Genomic DNA, 13,388 nt, shown 5'->3' with positions numbered 1-13,388 from the left:
AACGCTCAGCACAGATGGCATAGAACATCCTAACGCAGCTACAGCTCAGCACAGATGGCCTTGAACATCCTAACTCCACTAAAGCTCAGCACAGACGGCATAGAACATCCTGACACTGCTAAAGCCCAGCACAGACAGCATAGAACATCCAAACACTGCTAAAGCCCAGCACAGGTGACATAAAACATCCAAACGCCGCTAAAGTTCAGCACAGATGGCATAGAACATCCTAATGCCGCTAAAGCCCAGCACAGACGGCATAGAGCATCCTAAAACCGCTTAAGCCCAGCACAGGTGGCATAGAACATCCTAAAGCCCAGCACAGATGGTATAAAACATTCTAACACTGCTTAAGCCCAGCACAGATGGCATAGAACGTCCGAACATTGCTTAAGCCCAACACAGATGGCATAGAACGTCCTAACCTGGCTGAAAGAGGTTGATTAAACATTTACTGGGACATTTATATCTCTTGCAGGTAAAATACTGCAGCTGACAATAATTACTCAGTGGGTGATTTAGACAAAAGCCCCAGTAATTCAGCCTCATGCGCACAGACCCCAAACCATATAATATTCAGCGCCCATCAGAGGGGGCTCACGGATAATCTGCTGGCCGTGGGGTTCAATACATTCTGCTGTTACCTGAAATTACCTTTAAATATAACAAGTCAATGCAAATAGCACATTCAGCGCTGATGTAATAAAATCCATTCTCCTACATTAGTAACAAATGAGACTGTGTGAGCTGAAGCTTAATGACACAAGTGCAAGTGAAAGGCAAATCAGACTATTGATTCTGGGGCTGCTGTTGTCACTTGTCCTTAAATACAATTATTCAGTATTTTTGTTCACTCAGTGTCCTACACTAGGGACCAATGAGGTGCTAAACAGTCATTATTTGTGTGCACATGCTGTTATTGTCATTATATGTATGTACAAGCCATTGTTATTGTCATTATGTGTGTGCACGTTGCACAAGCCATTGTTATTGTCATTACTTGTGGGGACATGCTGTTATTTTCATATGTGTGTGCACAAGCCTTTGTTATTGTCTTTATATGTGTGCACAAGCCATTGTTATTTCAATTATATCTGTGCAGAAGCCATTGTTATTGTTATTATTTGTGTGCACAAGCCATTGTCATTATGTGTACGTGTATGACAACCATGTCATTACGTGCCCAGAGTCAGACCAACTGTTAATATCTAAAGATTTTTTTAAGATAGATGTTATTTCTTTCCGTATTCTAGGCAAAGAGTATGTTTTAGATTTCATATACGTGCTTGAATCTTTAAGTTGTGTTTGTATTTCCTCAAAATAGTATAATTTATCCATTAAAACAGTGGCCCCTCCCTGCCCCTTTCAATATGATTCATGAGCTCCAACGTCACCCCATCATACGCCAACTTATTCATGAATGAGTTTGAAGAAATCATCATCTATGAGAATAAGAAATTCAAAAAGTATGGAACGGTATGGTGGCGCTACATTGATGATGTGTTTGGCGTGTGGTGGGGTGACAGTGGAACCCTTTTGGATTTTGTGGATGACATAAATTCCATGGTAAGAGGCCTTGAATTTAGTGATGTTGCGAATAGTTGGCCGGCGAATAGTTCCCGGCGAACATAGCATGTTCGCGTTCGCCGCGGTGGGCGAACATATGCGATGTTCGATCCGCCCCCTATTCATCATCATTGAGTAAACTTTGACCCTGTATCTCACAGTCTGCAGACACATTCCAGCCAATCAGCAGCAGACCCTCCCTCCTAGACCCTTCCAGCTCCTGGACAGCAGCCATTTTAGATTCATTCGGAAGCTGCATTGTTAGTGAGAGGAGGGACAGTGTAGCTGCTGGTGATTTAATAGGGAAATTGATAGCTAGGCTAGTGTATTCAGTGTTCACTACAGTCCTGAAGGACTCATCTGATCTCTGCTGTAAGTACAGCACCCCAAAAAGCCCTTTTTAGGGCTAGAACATCATATTTTTTTTTCCCTGTGTAATCTAATTGCAGTTGCCTGCCTGCCAGGCCCACTTGCCCAGTGCCACCACTCATATCTGGTTTAACAGTAGTGTAAATTAAAAAAAACAAACTTTTTTGACTGTGAAACATCAGTCTGCTAGTGTAATCTAATTGCAGTTGCCTGCCTGCCAGCGAGTGTGCCAGGCCCACTTGCCCAGTGCCATCACTCATATCTGGTGTAACAGTAGAGTAAATAAAAAAAAAAAATCTTTTTTGACTGTGACACATCAGTCTGCTAGTGTAATCTAATTGCAGTTGCCTGCCTGCCTGCCTGCCAGCGTGTGTGCCAGGCCCACTTGCCCAGTGCCACCACTCATATCTGGTGTAACAGTAGTGTAAATTTAAAAAAAAAAACTTTTTTGACTGTGAAACATCAGTCTGCTAGTGTAATCTAATTGCAGTTGCCTGCCTGACAGCGTTTGTGCCAGGCCCACTTGCCCAGTGCCACCACTCATATCTGGTGTAACAGTAGTGTAAATTTAAAAAAAAAAACTTTTTTGACTGTGAAAAATCAGTCTGCTAGTGTAATCTAATTGCAGTTGCCTGCCTGCCAGCGTGTGTGCCAGGCCCACTTGCCCAGTGCCACCACTCATATCTGGTGTAACTGTAGTGTAAATTTAAAAAAAAAAACTTTTTCGACTGTGAAACATCAGTCTGCTTGTGTAATCTAATTGCAGTTGCCTGCCGGCCAGCGTGTGTGCCAGGCTCACAGTGTATACTGTGCCCACTTACCCAGTGCCACCACTCATATCTGGTGTAACAGTAGTGTAAATTTAAAAAAAAAAAAACATTTTTTGACTGTAAAAACAACAGTCTGCTTGTGTAATCTAATTGCAGTTGCCTGCCTGCCTGCCAGCGTGTGTGCCAGGCCCACTTGCCCAGTGCCACCACTCATATCTGGTGTAACAGTAGTGTAAATTTAAAAAAAAAAAAACTTTTTTGACTGTGAAACATCAGTCTGCTTGCGTAATCTAATTGCAGTTGCCTGCCTGCCAGCATGTGTGCCAGGCTCACAGCCTATACTGTGCCCACTTGCCCAGTGCCACCACTCATATCTGGTGTAACAGTAGTGTAAATAAAAAAAAAAAAACTTTTTTGACTGTGAAACATCAGTCTGCTTGTGTAATCTAATTGCAGTTGCCTGCCTGCCAGCGTGTGTGCCAGGCTCACAGTGTATACTGTGCCCACTTGCCCAGTGCCACCACTCATATCTTGTTTAATAGTAGTGTAAGTGTACATTTAAAAAAATAAAAACTTTTTGGACTGTGAAACATCAGTCTGCTTTTTTGTGTCAGGCTCACAGCGTATACTGTGCCCACTTGCCCAGTGGCACCACTCATATCTTGTTTAATAGTAGTGTAGGTGTACATTTAAAAACAAAAAAAACTTTTTGGACTGTGAAACATCAGTCTGCTTTTTTGTGGCAGGCTCACAGCTTATACTGGGCTCACTTGCCCAGTGCCACCACTCATATCTTGTTTAATAGTAGTGTAAGTGTACATTTAAAACAAAAAAAACTTTTTGGACTGTGAAACATCAGTCTGCTTTTTTGTGTCAGGCTCACAGCGTATACTGTGCCCACTTGCCCAGTGCCACCACTCATATCTTGTTTAATAGTAGTGTGTGTACATTTAAAAAAATAAAAACTTTTTGGACTGTGAAACATCAGTCTGCTTTTTTGTGTCAGGCTCACAGCGTATACTGTGCCCACTTGCCCAGTGCCACCACTCATATCTTGTTAAATAGTAGTGTAAGTGTAAATTTAAAAACAAAAAAAACTTTTTGGACTGTGAAACATCAGTCTGCTTTTTTATGTCAGGCTCACAGTGTATACTGTGCCCTCTTGCCCAGTGCCACCACTCATATCTTGTTTAATAGTAGTGTAAGTGTACATTTAAAAAAATAAAAACTTTTTGGACTGTGAAACATCAGTCTGCTTTTTTGTGTCAGGCTCACAGCGTATACTGGGCCCACTTGCCCAGTGCCACCACTCATATCTTGTTTAATAGTAGTGTAAGTGTACATTTAAAAACAAAAAAAACTTTTTGGACTGTGAAACATCAGTCTGCTTTTTTGTGTCAGGCTCACAGCGTATACTGTGCCCACTTGCCCAGTGCCACCACTCATATCTTGTTTAATAGTAGTGTAAGTGTACATTTAAAACAAAAAAAACTTTTTGGACTGTGAAACATCAGTCTGCTTTTTTGTGTCAGGCTCACAGCGTATACTGTGCCCACTTGCCCAGTGTCACCACTCATATCTTGTTTAATAGTAGTGTGTGTACATTTAAAAAAATAAAAACTTTTTGGACTTTGAAACATCAGTCTGCTTTTTTATGTCAGGCTCACAGTGTATACTGTGCCCACTTGCCCAGTGCCACCACTCATATCTTGTTTAATAGTAGTGTAAGTGTACATTTAAAAACAAAAAAAACTTTTTGGACTGTGAAACATCAGTCTGCTTTTTTGTGTCAGGCTCACAGCTTATACTGGGCCCACTTGCCCAGTGCCACCACTCATATCTTGTTTAATAGTAGTGTAAGTGTACATTTAAAAAATAAAAACTTTTTGGACTGTGAAACATCAGTCTTGTTTTTTGTGTCAGGCTCACAGCGTATACTGTGCCCACTTGCCCAGTGCCACCACTCATATCTTGTTTAATAGTAGTGTAAGTGTACATTTAAAAAAATAAAAACTTTTTGGACTGTGAAACATCAGTCTGCTTTTTTGTGTCAGGCTCACAGCGTATACTGTGCCCACTTGCCCAGTGGCACCACTCATATCTTGTTTAATAGTAGTGTAAATGTACATTTAAAAACAAAAAAAACTTTTTGGACTGTGAAACATCAGTCTGCTTTTTTGTGTCAGGCTCACAGCTTATACTGGGCCCACTTGCCCAGTGCCACCACTCATATCTTGTTTAATAGTAGTGTAAGTGTACATTTAAAAAATAAAAACTTTTTGGACTGTGAAACATCAGTCTTGTTTTTTGTGTCAGGCTCACAGCGTATACTGTGCCCACTTGCCCAGTGCCACCACTCATATCTTGTTTAATAGTAGTGTAAGTGTACATTTAAAAAAATAAAAACTTTTTGGACTGTGAAACATCAGTCTGCTTTTTTGTGTCAGGCTCACAGCGTATACTGTGCCCACTTGCCCAGTGGCACCACTCATATCTTGTTTAATAGTAGTGTAAATGTACATTTAAAAACAAAAAAAACTTTTTGGACTGTGAAACATCAGTCTGCTTTTTTGTGTCAGGCTCACAACTTATACTGGGCCCACTTGCCCATTGCCACCACTCATATCTTGTTTAATAGTAGTGTGTGTACATTTAAAAAAATAAAAACTTTTTGAACTGTGAAACATCAGTCTGCTTTTTTGTGTCAGGCTCACAGCGTATACTGTGCCCACTTGCCCAGTGCCACCACTCATATCTTGTTTAATAGTAGTGTAAGTGTACATTTAAAAAAAAAAAACTTTTTGGACTGTGAAACATCAGTCTGCTTTTTTGTGTCAGGCTCACAGCTTATACTGGGCCCACTTGCCCAGTGTCACAACTCATATCTTGTTTAATAGTAGTGTAAGTGTACATTTAAAAAAATAAAAACTTTTTGGACTGTGAAACATCAGTCTGCTTTTTTGTGTCAGGCTCACAGCGTATACTGTGCCCACTTGCCCAGTGCCACCACTCATATCTTTTTTAATAGTAGTGTAAGTGTACATTTAAAAACAAAAAAAACTTTTTGGACTGTGAAACATCAGTCTGCTTTTTTGTGTCAGGCTCACAGCTTATACTGGACCCACTTGCCCAGTGCCACCACTCATATCTTGTTTAATAGTAGTGTAAGTGTACATTTAAAAAAATAAAAACTTTTTGGACTGTGAAACATCAGTCTGCTTTTATGTGTCAGGCTCACAGTGTATACTGTGCCCACTTGCCCAATGCCACCACTCATATCTTGTTTAATAGTAGTGTAAGTGTACATTTTAAAAAAAATGACAGGCAGAGGCAGGCCACCCCGCAGGTGCCGTCGTGGTCGTGGTGCTGTGATTCCCTTTGGCCCTAGAATAATGCCCAGTGTTCAGAGGCCACGTCCCATGAACTCGAAAAGTTCTGAATACATAGTTGACTTTTTAACACAGGACACCCAATCTTCTATAGCTTCCGCTCCGAACCTTGACGCACCATCCTCCTCCAGCTTATCTTCGGGCACCTCTCAAGTTACCACTCGCCCGCCTGCCGCCACCACCAACATTAGCACCACAGCCGCTTCACTTGATCTGTCAGAGGAGTTATTTAAACAGCAGTTGGAAGAAATGAGTGATGCGCAACCTTTGTTGATTTGTCAGATACAAGTGAAGCGGTTGATGATGACGATGCGTCCGTGGATGTCAAATGGGTGCCCGCTAGAAGAGAAGAAGAACAGGGGGAAAGTTCAGATGGGGAGACAGAGAGGAGGAGGAGGAGACGAGTTGGAAGCAGTGGGAGGTCGTCACAAGGAGCTAGTGGCACAGTCAGACAGCATGCATCGGCACCCGGGGTCAGCCAGACAGCATGCCAATCAACGCATGCTGTGGCCACCACCAGAATGCCGTCATCGCAGAGCTCAGCAGTGTGGCATTTTATGTGTGTGTCTGCCTCTGACAACAGTGATGCCATTTGCAACCTGTGCCAAAAGAAACTCGTTGTGGGAAGTGTAACACCCACCTAGGTACAACTGCTTTGCGAAGGCACATGATCGCACATCACAAACGCCTATGGGATGAACACATGAGTAGAAGCAGCACACAAACTCAAAGCCGCCATCCTCCTCCTGGTCCAGCATCTTCAGCCACATCAACCACTGCTGTCCTCCTTGCCCCCTCTCAACCATCAGTCACTCCGTCTCTCTTCCGGAGCAGTTCCTGCTCATCTGCCCACAGTCAGGTGTCTGTCAAGGACATGTTTGAGCGTAAGAAGCCAATGTCACAAAGTCACCCCCTTGCCCAGCCTCTGACAGCTGGCTTGTCTGAACTGTTAGCCCACCAGCTTTTACCATACAAGCTGGTGGAGTCTGAGGTGTTCAACAAATTTGTAGCTATTGGGACACCGTAGTGGAAGGTACCCGGCCGAAATTTCTTTGCACAAAAGGCAATCCCCAACCTGTACTCGATTGTGCGAAAGGAAGTAATGGCATGTCTGGCACACAGTGTTGGGGCAAGGGTCCATATGACCACTGATAGCTGGTCTGCAAAGCATGGTCAGGGCAGGTATATCACCTAAATTGCGCATTGGGTAAACCTGCTGACGGCTGCCAAGCATGGAATGCGTGGCTCTGCAGAGGAGGAGTTGGTGACACCACCACGACTTGCAGGCAGGCCTGCTGCCACCTCTTCTACTCCTCCTACTCCATCCTCTTCCATAACCTCCTCGGCTGAGTCCTCTTCTGCTGCTGCGTCTTGCTCCACATCAACGGCACCCCCCCAGCTCCCCAGCTACTATTCCATATCCCGGATACGGCAGTGTCATGCCATCTTGGGGTTGACTTGCCTGAAAGCAGAGAGTCACACCGGACCAGCACTCCTGTCCGCCCTGAATGCATAGGTGGATCAGTGGCTGACTCTGCACCAACTGGAGATCGGCAAAGTGGTTTCTGACAATGGAAGTAATTTGGTGGCGGCATTGAAATTGGGCAAGTTGACACATGTGCCGTGCATGGCACATGTGTGTAATCTGATCGTAAAACGCTTTGTGCATAAGTACCCTGGCTTACAGGATGTCCTGAAGCAGACCAGGAAGGTGTGTGGCCATTTGAGGCGTTCCTACACGGCCATGGCGCACTTTTCATATATCCAGCGGCGAAACAACATGCCAGTGAGGCGCTTGATTTACGACACCCCGACACGTTGGAATTCAACACTCCTAATGTTCGACCGTCTGCTCCAACAAGAAAAAGCCGTTAACGAGTATTTGTATGACCCGGGGTGCTAGGACAGCCTCTGCGGAGCTGGAAATTTTTTTGCCACGTTACTGGGCGCTCATGCGCAATGCCTGTAGGCTCATGCGTCCTTTTGAGGAGGTGACAAACCTAGTCAGTCGCACCGAAGGCACCATCAGCGACATCATACCATTTGTTTTCTTCCTGGAACGTGCCCTGCGAAGAGTGCTGGATCAGGCCGTAGATGAGCGTGAAGAGGAAGAGGAAGAGTTGTGGTCACCATCACCACCAGAAACAGCCTTATCAGCATCACCTTGCTGGACCAGCGGCAACACTGGAAGTGGATTGTGAGGAAGAGGAGTCAGAGGAGGAATGTGGCTTTGAGGAGGAGGAGGAAGACCAACCACAACAGGCATACCAGGGTGCTCGTTGTCACCTATCTGGTACCTGTGGTGTTGTACGTGGCTGGGGGGAAGAAGATACCTTCAGTGAGATCACTGAGGACGGGGAACGGGACATGAGTAGCTTGGCATCCAACCTTGTGCAAATGGGGTCTTTCATGCTGTTGTGCCTGTTGAGTGACCCTCATATAAAAAAGCTGAAGGAGAACGACCTGTACTGGGTGTCCACGCTACTAGACCCCCGGTATAAGCATAAAGTACCTGAAATGTTACCGAATTACCGCAAGTCGGAAAGGATGCAGCAGTTCCAAAATAAATTAAAAAGTATGCTTTACACGACGTATAAGGGGAAGAGCTGAAAGTAATCCTCCGACTCCCACGACCACGCCAGCAAGGACAGGACACTTTACAGACATGTTGTTGATGGAGGACATGCAGAGCTTTTTAACTCCTATGCATCGCCACAGCCCTTTGGGGTCCACCCTCAGAGAACGACTCGACCGACAGGTAGCAGACTACCTCGCCTGAACTGCAGATCGACACTCTGAGGAGCGATGAACTCCTTGACTACTGGGTGTGCAGGCTTGACCTGTGGCCTGAGCTATCCCAATTTGCGATAGAACTTCTGGCCTGCCCCACTTCAAGTGTCCTGTCAGAAAGGACCTTCAGTGCAGCAGGAGGTATTGCAACTGAGAAGAGAAGTCACCTAGGTCAAAAAAGTCTTAATTATCTCACCTTTATTAAGATGAATGAGGGATGGATCCCGAAGGGACTGACATTGGGTGATACATTCGAGTAAAAAAGGCCTGATGAGATGAGTTGCCTTGGGCTAAAAATGGTCCACACGCTGCTGTATTTTATCTTCAAATGCCGGATGACTTGCGTGACTTATCCGCCACCAACTAGGGTTCAAGCCGCAATGTTTTAGGGCACTTTCTGCCTGGGAAACAAACATCAATTTTTCTGGCCGCTGCTACAGCAGCGGCTACAACAATTCCTAATTTTTCAAGCATGTGTACATGCCTAATTTTTCTGGCCTCTGGTGCTGCAGTGTGGCTTCAAAAACCAAACCAAAAAAAAAGGCACTTAACAGGGATTAAACTGATAGGAATAGTACTACTTAACACACCACTCATATCTGGTGGCACAGTAGATTGCACGAGCAGTGCCCCAAATTTGAAGTAGGAGGACCGACCAAGCATCTTTTTCCATCTCCCGGTTCCTAAAATCCATGCCATATACACGTCCCCTGATAGGGGACACCGCAGTGGAAGGTACCCAGCCGAAATTTCTTTGCAGAAAAGGCAATCCCCAACCTGTACTCGATTGTGCAAAAGAAAGTAACCTTACCATGGGTCACAGACCGCACGTCTTGTAATTCTCTGTCTGGGAAATTATCTATTTTTCAAATCTATCTATTTATCAAATCTATCTATCGTATCTATCAAATGTATCTATTGCATCTATTGATCTATCTATCTAATCTATGTATCTATCTATCTATCTATCTATCTATCTATCAAATCTATCTCGTGGCCGGACCGACCAAGCATCTTTTTCCATCTCCCGGTTCCTAAAATCCATGCCATATACACGTCCCCTGATAGGGGACGTAACAGGGATTAAACTGATAAGAATAGTACTACTTAACACACCACTCATATCTGGTGGCACAGTAGATTGCGCGCGGTGCTCTGACAAAATGCAGAAGGACATTTGGCAGATGGACATTTGGCCGACAGACAGAAAGCTAAAAAATGTTCCGATTTCGGCCGAGGGCAGATACGTTCCAGAGTGCTCTGTTCTAATCAGAGCCTCGGGCGCCGCAACTGCCTCTGGGAACCTTACCATGGGTCAGAGACCGCATGTCTTGTAATTCTCTGTCTGGGAAATTATCTATCAAATCTGTCTATTTATCTATCAAATCTATCTATCTATCTATCTATCTATCTATCAATCAAACCTATCAAATGTATCTATTGCATCTATTGATCTATAAATCTAATCTATGTATCTATCTATCAAATCTATCTATCTTGTGGCCGGACCGACCAAGCATCTTTTTCCATCTCCCGGTTCCTAAAATCCATGCCATATACACGTCCCCTGATAGGGGACGTAACAGAGATTAAACTGATAAGAATAGTACTACTTAACACACCACTCATATCTGGTGGCACAGTAGATTGCACGCGCAGTGCCCCAAATTTGAAGTAGGAGGACCGACCAAGCATCTTTTTCCATCTCCCGGTTCCTAAAATCCATGCCATATACACGTCCCCTGATAGGGGACACCGCAGTGGAAGGTACCTGGCCGAAATTTCTTTGCACAAAAGGCAATCCCCAACCTGTACTCGATTGTGCAAAAGGAAGTAACCTTACCATGGGTCACAGACCGCAAGTATTGTAATTCTCTGTAATTATCTATCTATCTATCAAATCTATCTATTTATCTATCAAATCTATCTATCTATCGTATCTATCAAATGTATCTATTGCATCTATTGATCTATCTATCTAATCTATGTATCTATCTATCTATCAAATCTATCTATCTCGTGGCCGGACCGACCAAGCATCTTTTTCCATCTCCTGGTTCCTAAAATCCATGCCATATACATGTCCCCTGATAGGTGACGTAACAGGGATTAAACTGATAGGAATAGTACTACTTAACACACCTTATAATAATGCAGAGAGAGGCAACGCAGAGAGAGGAGTCTGAAGAAGAGGAGTCAGAGGAGGAAGGTGGCTTTGAGGAGGTGGAAGACCAAACACAGCAGGCGTCCCAGTGGGCTTGTTGTCACCTTTCGGGGACCCTTGGTGTTGTACGTGGCTGGGTGGAGGAAGAGACCTTCAATGACATCAGTGAGGACAAGGAACGGGACATGGCTAGCTTGGTATCCAACCTTGTGCAAATGGGGAGTTTGCGGTTGTGCAAATGCACTGTTTGCAGTTGTTTGTGGTGCGTTAAACGGAGAGTTTGATCTGTCACTGTGAAGCGGGCGTAACCCTTACACTACCTGATCAATACAACATCATACCTGATGTTTTGAAGCACGTTATTCCAAACAATTTAGGAATGTTAGGTGATTTATGCCCTTTATGGATTAAAACCAGACTCTGCATCAACTATGTAATTTTCTGTGGGAGTTTTGCCATGGATCCCCCTCCGCCATGCCACAGTTTAGGTGTTAGTACCCTTGAAACAACTTTTCCATCACTATTGTGGCCAGAAAGAGTCCCTGTGGGTTTTAAAATTCGCCTGCCTATTGAAGTCAATGGCGGTTCGCCCGGTTCGCCCATTCACGAACATTTGTGGAAATTCGTGTTCGCCGTTCGCAAACGGAAAATTTTAAGTTTGCGACATCCTAAAATCCATGCCTGATAGGGGACGTAACATAGATTAAACTGATAAGAAAAGTACTACTTAACACACCACTCATATCTGGTGGCACAGTAGATTGCACATTGTGCTCTGACAAAATGCAGAAGGACATTTGGCAGACGGACATTTGGCCGACAGACAGAAAGCTAAAGAATATTCCAATTTCGGCCGAGGGCAGATACGTTCCAGAGTGCTGTGTTCTAATCAGAGCCTCGGGCGTCGCAACTGCCTCTGGGAACCTTACCATGGGTCACAGACCGCATGTCTTGTAATTCTCTGTCTGGGAAATTATCTATCTATTAAATCTATCTATTTATCTATCAAATCTATCTATCTATCGTATCTATCAAATGTATCTATTGCATCTATTGATCTATCTATCTAATCTATGTATCTATCTATCTATCTATCAAATCTATCTATCTTGTGGCCGGACAGACCAAGCATCTTTTTCCATCTCCCGGTTCCTAAAATCCATGCCATATACACGTCCCCTGATAGGGGACGTAACAGGGATTAAACTGATAAGAATAGTACTACTTAACACACCACTCATATCTGGTGGCACAGTAGATTGCACGCGCAGTGCCCCAAATTTGAAGTAGGAGGACCGACCAAGCATCTTTTTCCATCTCCCGGTTCCTAAAATCCATGCCATATACACGTCCCCTGATAGGGGACATCGCAGTGGAAGGTACCCAGCCGAAATTTCTTTGCACAAAAGGCAATCTCCAACCTGTACTCGATTGTGCAAAAGGAAGTAACCTTACCATGGGTCACAGACCGCACGTCTTGTAATTCTCTGTCTGGGAAATTATCTATTTATCACATCTATCTATTTATCAAATCTATCTATCTATCTATCTATCTATCTATCGTATCTATCAAATGTATCTATTGCATCTATTGATCTATCTATCTAATCTATGTATCTATCTATCTATCAAATCTATCTATCTCGTGGCCAGACCGACCAAGCATCTTTTTCCATCTCCCAGTTCCTAAAATCCATGCCATATACATGTCGGACGTAACAGGGATTAAACTGATAAGAATAGTACTACTTAACACACCACTCATATCTGGTGGCACAGTAGATTGCGCGCGGTGCTCTGACAAAATGCAGAAGGACATTTGGCAGACGGACATTTGGCCGACAGACAGAAAGCTAAAAAAATTTCCGATTTCGGCCGAGGGCAGATACGTTCCAGAGTGCTCTGTTCTAATCAGAGCCTCGGGCGCCGCAACTGCCTCTGGGAACCTTACCATGGGTCAGAGACCGCATTTCTTGTAATTCTCTGTCTGGGAAATTATCTATCAAATCTATCTATTTATCTATCAAATCTATCTATCTATCAAATCTATCAAATGTATCTATTGCATCTATTGATCTATCTATCTAATCTATGTATCTATCTATCAAATATATCTATCTTGTGGCCGGACCGACCAAGCATCTTTTTCCATCACCCGGTTCCTAAAATCCATGCCATATACACGTCCCCTGATAGGGGACGTAACAGGGATTAAACTGATAAGAATAGTACTACTTAACACACCACTCATATCTGGTGGCACAGTAGATTGCACGCGCAGTGCCCCAAATTTGAAGCAGGAGGACCGACCAAGCATCTTTTTCCATCTCCCGTTTCCTA

Source organism: Bombina bombina, chromosome 1, assembly GCF_027579735.1.
Source record: "Bombina bombina isolate aBomBom1 chromosome 1, aBomBom1.pri, whole genome shotgun sequence".
NCBI lineage: Eukaryota > Metazoa > Chordata > Amphibia > Anura > Bombinatoridae > Bombina > Bombina bombina.
Note: the sequence above shows the minus strand (reverse complement) of the source record.